At 44.2% G+C, this 12906-nt stretch overlaps 1 protein-coding gene across 3 annotated transcripts in view; it reads right to left on the bottom strand.

The window, feature by feature from the left end:
* Window positions 1–12906, bottom strand: part of HMOX2 (heme oxygenase 2) — a 30109-nt gene that overhangs the window by 14860 nt on the left and 2343 nt on the right. The window lies entirely within an intron of this gene.

Here is a 12906-nt window from a genome sequence, read left to right as displayed (position 1 = left end):
AAGGGGTGGGGAGGGTAAGTGGAGTGGGGTCAAGGAAACAAGCCCAACTCAGAACCGGTAACTCCAAGAAGCTGGCTCCATCCTACAAAAGCTTTGTCTATGGCAGCAGGGGACCAGCAACAGCAGCTGTGGGGACTTTCTCAGAGTAAGGAGTTCAGCTTTCCCAGGGAACCCTACCACCACTGGTATAGGGGTCAGGGGCACAGAGCAGTCTAACAGCAAGCATATGCATCCAAGTCCTTTCTGTACAACACAGTGCTGACATGCTGAAGTGACAGAGGAGGAGGCGTGGCAAGGGATCCCCGCATGACCTTTAGAGATGACCTGTAGCAGGTACCCAACAAATGCTACTTGAACTGATCTCAGCCAAGGCCACACAGGCTAAAAGGAAGAGCAGGGAAGTGGTGAAGCCCAGGTTCTAGTCAGGTACAACTGAGAACAAAGCCTGGTTCTGTCACACGCCAGCTGGGTGGCCTTGGACTGGCTACTTGTCAGAATCTCAGTTTCTTCACCTGTAAGGACAGCAGTAACTCTGCATGTGCCGAGTGTCTACAATCTACTCAGTCCTGGGGTATGAGAATTTAATGAGATAAATTACTTCTAGAATGCAACATGTTGTATAATGTTAACTGAAGAAAGTGTCCCTTAAAGTTTAAAGTTAACAAGTGTTCTCATACCCCACTTTTTTTTTTTTTTTCAGATTTTATTTATTTATTTTGTCAGAGGGGGAGAGCAAGCAGGCACACAAGCAGGGGGAGTAGCAAGCAGAGGGAGAGGCAGGCTCCCCACTAACCAGGACTCTGGGATCATGACCTGAGCTGAAGGCAGATGCTTAACTGACTGAGCCAGCCAGGCAACCCCCTATATACTTTTAAGACAAGAAATGGAAATACCCCTGTCTCAGTGAAAACCCTTACAGGCAACATCAAATCTGTATTGGGGGTCACACAAAGCTCACTGTGAAGAACCTCTGTTTTCATTCTGATAACACTAGGTACCAAGAAAGGAACAGAAAAATCTTGGAATTTCTAGCACAATAAATTTTGAAAAGGATCTAAAAGATGATCACGGAGGGCGCCTGGGTGGCTCAGTAGGTTGGGCCGCTACCTTCGGCTCGGGTCATGATCTCGGGGTCCTGGGATCGAGTCCCGCATCGGGCTCTCTGCTCGGCGGGGAGCCTGCTTCTCTCTCTCTCTCTCTGCCTGCCTCTCTGCCTACTTGTGATCTCTGTCTGTAAAATAAATAAATTTAAAAAAAAAAAAAAAAAAGATGATCACCGAAGTTCAAACTTTTTCAGGGACACTCTGAACGTGAGTTGGATGAAGGTTCCCTTCATGCTATGGAGAGTCAGGATGGAGGACAGGGCATGTTGTTTTGTTTCTTTAGAATAGCTGATCATTATAAATAAAGGTTTAGGTAACTGAAAAACTTACTTGACTCTGTGATAAATCTGATTTGCATTTTTATCTCATGACACTCAATCCCCAACCCAATGGTGGTCAGCTGGGGACCATTCTGGCATACGCCCATCCCCATGGGTTATCTGGCACTGTCTGAAGACGTGTTTGGTTGTCACAACTGGGATGTAGGCCATTCGACCGGTATCTAGCAGGTAGAGGCCAGGGACACTGCTTAACACCCTGCAATGCACAGAAAGCACAAACACAAGTGCACATATGCACACACATGCATGCATGCACTCACACACCCGCCACCACAAATCATTATCCAGCCCAAAATGTCAATAGCACCAAGGTTGAGAAACCCTGCCTGAAACTCAGCAGCAGCACACTAAGATGATTCAAGAAAGGACATCCATCTAATATTCTTCTCATCCCTTCATCAGTTTACAGAGACAAGATGAGATTTTGGCACTGTGCTTCACACTGCAACACCTTTATCAAATATCATTTCCAGAAATTTCTGGGGAAACTGAATTTACACCAGAAAATAGGAAAGGCTACTACTAGATGGGGCAACCTGGCACTGTCCACAGATGACAATGAAAAGAATCACAGTACTTTCCTGGGAACAGGACTAATTTGTATTGGGATTACTAGGAGGCAAAACCTTTAAAGCTTCAAGTTCAGTAATGAAGCCAGGTAGAAATGAAGCCCCTGACAGTACTGACTTCTTTGTGTAATGGAACAAAATGCTGGAAGAAATCTAATGATCCTCTATCAGTCTGGTGCATGACTGACAAGCAGGCTAAGAATCAAGAGAACCAAGTTCTATTACCCGGCCTGCACTGGCTAGCTGTATTACAGGACTTTCTGGAACTCCAACATCCTCATTTATAAAACAAGAGGTGGGCGCCTGGGTGGCTCAGTAGGTTAAGCTGCCTTCAGCTCAGGTCATGATCCTGGTGTCCCAGGATGGAACCCCACATGGGGCTACCTGCTCAGCAGGGAGCCTACTTCTCCTTCTACCTGTGCCCCTCCCCGCTTCTGTGCTCTCTCAAATACATAACATTTAAAAATAAATAAATAAAATGAGAGGCATTTCTCAGTAAGCTGCAGGGAGGATGGTATTTAACATGAGGAAGAGCAGGAAAGGCTGTGAGCTCCCCCCAACTGTTTTAGCCAGAGCTGCTCCCCTATTCCTTGATATTCTTCCTTCAAAAATGCAGTATTGCTACTTCTAAAAATAAGGTTTAGAAAATAAGGAGCTTGATGATCTTGGAGGTCTGATGTTAAGAGTTACCTAAGGGAGCCTTTTATGATCTATTATAGCACCTGTATCCCATTATAGTATTTATTTACATTCCAGATTACTGTTCATTTATCTTTTTCTCCTATTGCCCAATACAGGGCACCCAATCAGGGTTTGCTGAGTCAATGAATGATTTCCAGAACTTGGGGTATTCTCAGAATCAAGGTATTCTCAAAGACCAGATGACAAATAAGATAGTTAAAAAGGAATCCCAAAGGGGTGCCTGGCTGGCTCAGTTGGTAGAACATATGACTCTTGATCTCAGGGGCCTGAGTTTAAGCCCCATACTGGGTGTGGAGCCTACTTTTTATTTAAAAAAAAAAAAAAAAAAAAAGGAAAAGGAAAAGAATCCCAGAAATAAGAAAAATGACTGGCTAGTGAGTAAGCATTTTTACTGCATACATTTCTACTGATGGGGTGAGGGAGGAGATTGGCTAGGTCGGAGAACCAAGAATGGGATGCTTTATGCTCAACTAACAGTTTCATATTTGAAGGAGACATGCTGCATTGCATTGGTTTTAAAATGGCTTTCTTACATGCCACAGAAAGAAATACTGAGAACACACCTTTCAGATTTTAAGGACTGTAAAAGCCTGATTGGAAGCAGAACCTGCCTTATGGCATCCTCCCCCCACCCCAATGCCCCTTTCTTTTTAAAGAAATGGACTGGCAAAAAAATAAAAATAAATAAAAATAAAGAAATGGATTGGCAGGGGCGCCTGGGTGGCTCAGTGGGTTAAAGCCTCTGCCTTCGGCTCAGGTCATGATCTCAGGGTCCTGGGATCGAGCCTCACATCGGGCTCTCTGCTCAGCAGGGAGCCTGCTTCCTCCTCTCTGCCTGCTTCTCTGCCTACTTGTGATCTCTGTCAAATGAATAAATAAAATCTTAAAAAAAAAAAAAAGAAATGGATTGGCAAAATTTTAACAGTCAAGGTAAATGCTTGCCAACACTCCTCCACCCCAGGCAAGCACAATCACCTGACACTTCCTGATGTCTCCCACTGTAAAAATCCCTTATTCCTCCAGCTGGCTCTGGACAGAAGGGATACACAGCAACATTTTCATGTTTGTTACTCTAGGGAAGGGGTCAACCCAAAGAATGCAACAGCTGTAGAACCTCCTAACAAGCCCACATCCTGTCTCTACACACATTTTGGAGGAAATACACCAAGGAATAAAGTTATCATTATTGCAAGGGGGAAAAGTAAAAAATGCTACAGTGATCACAACTTAAAACAAAGAAACAACAGTTTGCCACTGTAAAACTGAGTAATTTCCTTTTCCATGAGGTAACCCTCATGGAAACTACATGAATTAAAGATACATGAAGTGGGTGCCTATAATTCCCAAAAGTTCCCAAGAACTGGTCAAACATCATTGTCTCCATTAATTATTATCAAGAAAAAATTCAAATAGCCCGGAACATCTACTGTTGCCTAAGGACATGATTGGGCAATAATGAATGAATAACTTTTGGAAAAAAGAAGGTAGACAAGATGGGTATGGCAAATATTCAACAACTTACAGGCCAAGAAAGGCAGTGGACCCTGTGGTTCAGGGCTCTGTGAGGTATCTCCACCCCCCCCTTTTTTCTTTTTATTCTTTTTTCATCCCCCCCCCCTTTTTAAAGATTTTATTTATTTGACAGAGAGATCACAAGTAGACAGAGAAGACAGATGGGGTTGGGGGGAGGCAGGCTCCTCGCTAAGCAGAGCCCAAGGTGGGGCTCGATCCCAGGACCCTGAGATCACAATCCAAGCTGAAGGCAGAGGCTCAACCCACGGAGCTAACCAGGCGCCGCATCACCACCCCCCTTTAAAAAAGATTTTATTTTTATTTATTTATTTGGGAGAGAAAGAGAGAGAGACAGATCATGAGCAGGACAGAGAGGGGCAGAGAGGGAGGGAGGGAGAGAATCCCAAGCAGACTGCGCTGAGCACAGAGCTCCATGCGGGGCTCAGTCCCACAACCCTGAGATCATGACCAGAGCTGAAACCAAAAGCCAGACACTCAAACAAATGAGACACCCAGGCGCCCCTCAATCCTTTCTCTAAACCAAACCCTACAAAAAAGGCCAATACAGGGACGCCTCGGTGGCTCAGTTGGTTAAGCAGCTGCCTTCAGCTCAGGTCATGATCCCAGCGTCCTGGGATCGAGTCCCACATCGGGCTCCTTGCTCGGCGGGGAGCCTGCTTCTCCCTCTGCCTCTGCCTACCACTCTGTCTGCCTGTGCTCATGCTCTCTCTCTCTCTCTCTCTCTCTAACAAATAAATAAATAAAATCTTAAAAAAAATTATTAAAAAAAAAAAAAGGGCCAATACATAAAGCAATTACAATGAGTGCAGCATCCACAGTTAAAGTGGTGGTAGAGGGCAAAGGGCTGGCTCGGTCAGTAGAGCATATGACTCTTGATTTACAGGGTCTTGAGTTCAAGACTCATGATGTGTGTAAAGCTTACTTAATTTTTAAAAATAAATGGAAAACAAAGCCAGGCCAGATACTCAGGAGCTCAGTTCCTCCAGCATCCTCAGGAACTCTGAGCTCAGCCTAGTTTGGTGGCTGCAGTCTAGGGAAGCTAAGTTATTTGCTCCAAAACAGATGGCTTCCATTTGCTGCTGCACGTGCTAAGTGACAGTGGTTCTAGGACAGTGTCTTAGGCTAGTGCGTCCAAGCAACAGAAAGAATTGGTCCTGGATTAGCCATTGTTCCTGGACCTGCCCAGAGCTTTTTGGCTGGTGAGCCAGGGCTCCCTATACTCTTTCACACCTTGTTTCCAATAGTCCATCAGCTTCTTGAAAACATCCTGACCTTCCAAAAAACCTGTGGTTTCTGCATCCTCAGTTCACCCCATCCGCAACACTCTTACTTAGCTCTAATTCTGTATCCACTACACTTGACTGTAAGGTCCCTGAGGGCAGACCTGGAGCCTCAACCACACTAGTAAGGGAGGGTGCGTTAGCCACCCTGTTCCTGGAAACCGAATTAGACCACCACTTTCGCAGGAAGGCACAGTCCTTTGCATGAACTCTCATGCATGTCCCATGACAGTGTTTGGTGAAAAGCTGTTTGTTTATAAAGGAATGCTATGGATTCCGTCTCTAATCTTCCATCCAAATACTTCCTCATCTGAAAACAGAAATTCAGAGACATGCACTTCTGAAGATAGGTAGGAAGGGTATTTGCCAGAATAAAATAATCATTAACCCTTTTTGTTTGCAAATCCTTTCAGAATCAGATGACAGCTGTAGACTCTCTCTCCAGGAGAACTACATATAAAAAATGTTGTCCATGACATTCCAGAGCAACCACGGGCCCCTAAAGTTAACCCACAGTCCCAGAATTCAGGTTAAGAATCCCCATTCCAGCAGTCTCTTTATGAAAGACATTTTCATCATAGTATGTTTTCAGTGAGATCCTGAGTACTGATTAAAGAGGGCTTTCCCCTTTCTTTGGCTGCTTCTTTTCTCTTACTGTACTTTCACCTAACCCCAATGGGTTCAGTTCAAGTTCTTCAGTCTTTTCTGTTTCTCAGCTCTTCACCTTCCTGACCTCCTAAAATACTGTGTCAGAACGACAATCATAAACAAAGCAATTTTATGGGGCACCTGGGCGGTTCAGTGGGTTAAGCCTCTGCCTTCCACTCAGGTCATGATCTCAGGGTCCTGGGATCAAGCCCCGCATTGGGCTCTCTGCTCAGCAGGAAGCCTGCTTTCCCCTCTCTCTCTCTGCCTGCCTCTGCCTACTTGTGATCTCTCTCTTTCTCTCTCTCTCAAATAAATAAATAATCTTAAAAATTAAAAAAAAAAAAAAAAAAAGAAGCGATTTTACTATTTCGAGTTTCCCCCAGGTGACCGCCAACTCCATGTGAACAAGGACTGTGCTGGGTTTGTTGTTGTTTTGCACACCCCCTCAGGGCCAAGACTCTGCACACCAAAGAGGAAATACAAGCTGCCCAACAGGCAAATATCACTGCCTCTTTGCCCTTCTACCTTTAGGCATTTGCACTTGAATGATAACTTTAAAACTGGACAACCTGCCCTAGAAAAGCCAAACGCAAAGGCAAGAAAGAATAATCTACAGCACTAGTCACTCCACTTTTCTCCTTTTGGGTCCTCTAGTCGGATTTTGCAAACACAAAGAGCAAGACAAATACGACATTGAATACACACACTTAGAAATTTTGCTGAAGCTGTCCAAAAAAAAGAAAAAAAGTGTGTGGTAAAGGAATGGAGTGTTTAAGATTTTCTAGGGGGTACCTGGATGACTCAGTCAGTGGAGCATGTAACCCTTGATCTTGGGTTCTTTTTTTTTTCCTAAAGATTTTGTCAGAGAGACAGAGTGCATGCGTGCACAAGCAGGAGAAGCAGCAGGCAGAGCACACAGAGGGAATAGCAGGCTCCCCACTGTGCAAGGAGCCTGATGCTGGACTCAATCCCAGGACCTTGGCCGGGATCATAACCTGAGCTAAAGGCAGATGCTTGACCAACTGAGCTACTCAGGCACCCTCTGGGCTGTAAGTTTGAGTCCCACACTGGGTACACAGGTAACTTAAAAAATTAAAAAATCGGGGCACCTGGGTGGCTCAGTGGGTTGAAGCTTCTGCCTTCAGCTCAGGTCGTGATCCCAGGGTCCTGGGATCGAGCCCTGCGTCAGGCTCTCTGCTCGGCGGGGAGACTGCTTCCCTTCCTTCCTCGCTCTCTCTCTCTCTCTGCCTGCCTTTCTGCCTACTTGTGATCTCTATCTGTTAAATAAATAAATAAAATCTTTAAAAAATTTTTTTAAATCTTAAAAAATTAAAAAGTTATTTTCTAATTAGTGGGATACCTATTACTAAACAAAGAAAAAGCCTGACTCTCCCCTTGCCTTCCTGTAGAAAACCAAGGGCATGAAGGCCAACACTTCACTACATCTGCACTCAAACACTACCTACACTTCTTTCCCAACCCACACATAGTTTTGCTCACCAATTCTCTCTCTTCACCTGCCTGCCCTCCTCCAGGCTGCCCTGGAAGTAATTCCTCGGGACAACAGTTCCTCCGCAGCAGTGTGTAAAGGTCTTGCCAGAGAGAAGAGCAGATCTAGTAACTAAGAAAGAGGATGGCTACACTTGGGCACATGACATGCCACAGCATCATCAACAAGCGTTTATAATGCTCGTGGGCTCTGTAATAACAAACAGTCCTAAGACCCTGGTTTGGACTTTAAACACCTTTCAGTAAAGACAGAGACAGAGGGGCGCCTGGGTGGCTCAGTGGGTTAAGCCTCTGCCTTTGGCTCGTGTCATGATCTCAGGGTCCTGGGATCAAGCCCCACATTGGGCTCTCTGCTCAGCAGGGGGCCTGCTTCCCTTCTTCTCTCTATCTGCCTACTTGTGATCTCTGTCAAGTGAATAAATAAAATCTTAAAAAAAAAAAAAAAAAAAAAAAACAGAGGGGTGCCTGGGTGGCTCAGTGGGTTAAAGCCTCTGCCCTCAGCTCAGGTCATGATCCCAGGATCCTGGGATCGAGTCCCGCATCCGGCTCTCTGCTCAGCAGGGAGCCTGCTTCCTCCTCTCTCTCCGCCTGCCTCTCTGCCTACTTGTGATCTCTGTCAAATAAATAAATAAAATCTTAAAAAAAAAAAAAAAAAAAAAAGGTAGGGGCGCCTGGGTGGCTCAGTGGGTTAAGCCGCTGCCTTCGGCTCGGGTCATGATCTCAGGGTCCTGGGATCGAGTCCCGCGTCGGGCTCTCTGCTCGGCAGGGAGCCTGCTTCCCTCTCTCTCTCTCTCTCTCTGCCTGCCTCTCTGTCTACTTGTGATCTCTCTCTGTCAAATAAATAAATAAAATCTTTTTTTTTTTTTAAGATTTTATTTATTTATTTGACAGAGAGAGATCACAAGTAGGCAGAGAGGCAGGCAGAGAGAGAGAGAGAGGAGGAAGCAGGCTCCCTGCAGAGCAGAGAGCCCGATGCGGGGCTCGATCCCAGGACCCTGGGATCATGACCTGAGCCGAAGGCAGAGGCTTTAACCCACTGAGCCACCCAGGCGCCCCAAATCTTTTTTTTTTTTTTAAGATTTTATTTATTTATTTGACAGAGATCACAAGCAGGCAGAGAGGCAGGTAGAGAGAGAGGAGGAAGCAGGCTCCCTGCCGAGCAGAGAGCCCGATGCGGGGCTCGATCCCAGGACCCTGAGATCATGACCCGAGCCGAAGGCAGCGGCTTAACCCACTGAGCCACCCAGGTGCCCCTAAATAAATAAAATCTTTAAAAAAAAAAAAAAAGGTATTAAAAAAAACAGAGACAGAGATAAAAAAGATAACACAACAAGGTATACAATAGTATAAATAAATATTGATTGTATAGTACAGGCAACAGTGCTAAAGATTGACCTTATGTTCCACATTTTCCAGGACAGTTCTGATTCAAATCAAATATCCTGTCCCATCAATTCCTTGAGTACACTGTATGCTCAGACTATGGGTCCCAGTGTTGGCATAAAAAGTATGACCATCATAGCAACTGATGAGGAAGGCCAATCAACTAGGTCAGCTAAGAAATGATGGCAGATCGTTTAAATCACTCTAGTGCTTTCCCACAGCCCTCAGGTAATTGCGATGTTGAACACAAAACGAAACAGTGAAACTCGACTCTTCTGAGACTAAGCGATAGCATAGGGAGAAAGGCAGGAATCTGGGAGTATTTAGTAAAAAGTCAGACAGGCAGGGTGGGAGACACCTGTCTCTGTTATGTCATTCTTCTCCAAAGCCTTTTTAAAGTTACTGAGAACTATGGCAATAATTAGGCCTATGATACTCCTGGGAAAGAAACAACTCTATTCGTGTGACAAAAATTAATTTTTGCCCCTAAGCAGAAAGAAGAGACCATCTACTTGCTTGGCCTCTGGCGTACAAGCTGACAGCAGTCACTGCCATGCAACAATTACCCCTTTCTTTCCTCTTCTGCCATCCACTTCCTCATGTACCCTACTCACTCACTTCTCTACCCCCTTGCCAGGCCACTCCCACTTTGTTCTAGCCTGTGCTTTAGACAGGGGGCCCTAAACAAGAATCACATGGTAAACCTCATTCCTTGGCCCAATCCCGAACTTACCCAAACAGGAAAGTTTGAAAACCCGTCTTAAATCTATAAACACCATTCAAGGCACTGAAGGTCTTTTAAGGTGCTAATCTTAACCTCATAAGTATTAACCCCATTTTTTAGATATAGAAACTGCAGCTCAAAGGGCTTAAATGTTTTTCTCATGTCAAAAATATACCATTACAACTTCCTTTTTTGGAAGAAACCATTTATTTTTCACTCTAATATAAATGAGTATGTATTTAGATACAGACAAGTAAAATGAAACTGTCTAATGTTGAATAGCTGTGAGTGAAACAAAATGGTTACAAATTGACTAACCAGCTTAATCTTATACCTAACAATTCACTTTTTTTTTTTAAGTAAACTCTATGTCCAACATGGGCCTGGAACTCATGAGCTCCCAAGATCAAGAGTTGCAGCTTTACCAACTGAGCCAGCCATGCGCCCCAACAATTCAATCACTTTGAAGTACAAACAAAAGGCAGTCCAGGGGCGCCTGGGTGGCTCAGTCGTTAAGCGTCTGCCTTTGGCTCAGGTCATGATCCTAGGATCCTGGGATCAAGCGCAACATCTGGCTCCCTGCTTGGTTAGAAGCCTGCTTCTCCTACTCCCACAAGAATCCGGCTTGTGTTCTCTCTCGCTGTCTCTCTCTGTCAAATAAATAAATGAAATCTTTAAAAAAATCTATTACACAGAGAAAAATGCATGTTTGCTAAAAAGCCTTTGAAAACTATATCAAAGCAATAGAAAAAACCTGTTCACATAAGAGACTTATGAATTCAATTGCTACTTTGAAATGCCTACTTAAGAGTTCAGGGGCGCCTGGGTGACTCAATGGGTTAAGCCTCTGCCTTCGGCTCAGGTCATGATCCCAGGGTCCTGGGATTGAGCTCCACATCATCATCATCATCATCATCATCATCATCATCGCAACATCATCAGGCTCTCTGCTCAGCAGGGAGCCTGCTTCCCCCTCTCTCTGCCTGCCTCTCTGCCTACTTGTGATCTTCCTCTCTCTGTCAAATAAGTCAAATCTTTAAAAAAAATTTTTTTTAAATTAAAGAAGAGTTCAGAATATTGCCTTGTGAGGTCTGAATATAAATTTGTTGATATGACAACCCAGAAAGAGTTTCCAGCTCCATTTCAGTCTGCCATGATTGCAATTTAGATGTAGTTCTTGTGGGTGGGCTGTTTGTAAATGGATTTCTTTTACAATAGCTATATACCTTTAAATTATCCGTAGTGAGGGGTACCTGGGTGGCTCAGTGGGTTAAGCCTCTGCCTTGGGCTCAGGTCAGGATCTCAGGGTCCTGGGATCAAGCAGTGCATTAGCAGGGAACGTGCTTCCTCCCTGCCCCTGCCTGCCTCTTTGCCTACTTGTGATCTCTGTCTGTCAAATAAATAATAAAATCTTTTTAAAAATAAAAATAAATAAATAAATAAATTATCTGTAGTGAGCTCCAGTAACCAGTGTTATTCTTTTTTTTAAAAACATTTTTATTTATTTGACAGACAGAATACAAGTAGGCAGAGAGGCAGGCAGAGAGAGAGGAAGGGAAGCAGGCTCCCCACTGAGGAGAGCCCTATACGGGGCCAATCCTAGGACCCTGGGATCATGACCTGAGCTGAAGGCAGAGGCCTCAACCCACTGAGCCAGCCAGGCGCCCCTACCAGTGTTATTCTTAAATGAAAAGACAATGGTCATTCAGAAAAGATTTCTTGCAATATATATAAAGGTAACTGCGTATTCATAAATGTATGTAATGTTGCTAAACGAGACCATCAGTTATGGGCTGCTGTACTTCAGTACTGCATGTCAAATTTATTAGAAATTTAAAACCGAAATTTCTGAGGGGTGCAGCTGTCTTCATTAGTTGGCTTTATAATGTGTAATACAATGGGAGACAATATCTTACGGTAACTAACTGGAGTCAGTGTAGAAAAGTAAACCATACTAGTGAACAATATTGCAGAGCACCTGCATGGTCACCAGAGTAAAGTATCTTCCAGTATTTAAAAAAAAGAAAAGGAGGGCGCCTGGGTGGCTCAGTGGGTTGAGCCGCTGCCTTCAGCTCAGGTCATGATCTCGGGGTCCTGGGATCGAGTCCCGCGTCGGGTTCTCTGCTCGGCAGAGATCCTGCTTCCCTCTCTCTCTCTCTGCCTGCCTCTCCATCTACTTGTGATCTCTGTCAAATAAATAAATAAAATCTTTAAAAAAATAAAATAAAAAAAATAAAAAAAGAAAAGGAAAGACCTCCTTATAAGCAGTTACAGTATTGTTCCAATTAAAGATTCCCCCTCCTTCTACTCTTTTCTGTCTCTCTTCTGTCCCTCCCTCCTTTCCTCCCAAGAATTAATCAGTAATGGCACTGCTTCTCAGTACTGTAAAAATATCCTGGGGGCGCCTGGGTGGCTCAGTGGGTTGAAGCCTCTGCCTTTGGCTCAGGTCATGATCCCAGGGTCCTGGGATCGAGCCCCACATTGGGCTCTCTGCTCAGCGGGGAGCCTGCTTCCTCCTCTCTCTGACTGCCTCTCTGCCTGCTTGTAAGCTCTGTCTGTCAAATAAATAAATAAAATCTTTTTTTTTTAAAGATTTTATTTATTTATTTGACAGAGATCACAAGTAGACAGAGAGGCAAGCAGAGAGAGAGAGGAGGAAGCAGGCTCCCCACTGAGCAGAGAGCCCGACGCGGAACTCGATCCCAGGACCCTGAGATCATGACCTGAGCCGAAGGCAGCGGCTTAACCCACTGAGCCACCCAGGCGCCCCTAAATAAATAAAATCTTAAAAAAAAAAAAAAATCCTGAGAAATCATTCAAATTACAACAAAAGACCTTTCATCCTATGTTTTTGCACAAACCTAACAGATATAATAAATTTAGTTAAAAAGCACATAACCCTCACTGTGTTAAAAAAAAAAGATATGTAATCCAGAGCTCTTAATTCTCTCACTGATTACTATAAGAAAAAAAGATTGCATTAAATGTCTATTTTTAACTTTTCAGTTAACTGTGGCCAAGAACATACCAGGAGGTAACTTACAGTTCAAATTTTTCTTTTTTTTCACCAAGAAGTTAACAAGCTGAATTCTCAACTGTACAATAAATACACAA

Source organism: Lutra lutra, chromosome 18, assembly GCF_902655055.1.
Source record: "Lutra lutra chromosome 18, mLutLut1.2, whole genome shotgun sequence".
In the NCBI taxonomy this organism is placed as follows: domain Eukaryota; kingdom Metazoa; phylum Chordata; class Mammalia; order Carnivora; family Mustelidae; genus Lutra; species Lutra lutra.
The sequence above is the reverse complement of the archived record's forward strand: the minus strand, read 5'-3'. Positions and strand labels throughout refer to the sequence as shown.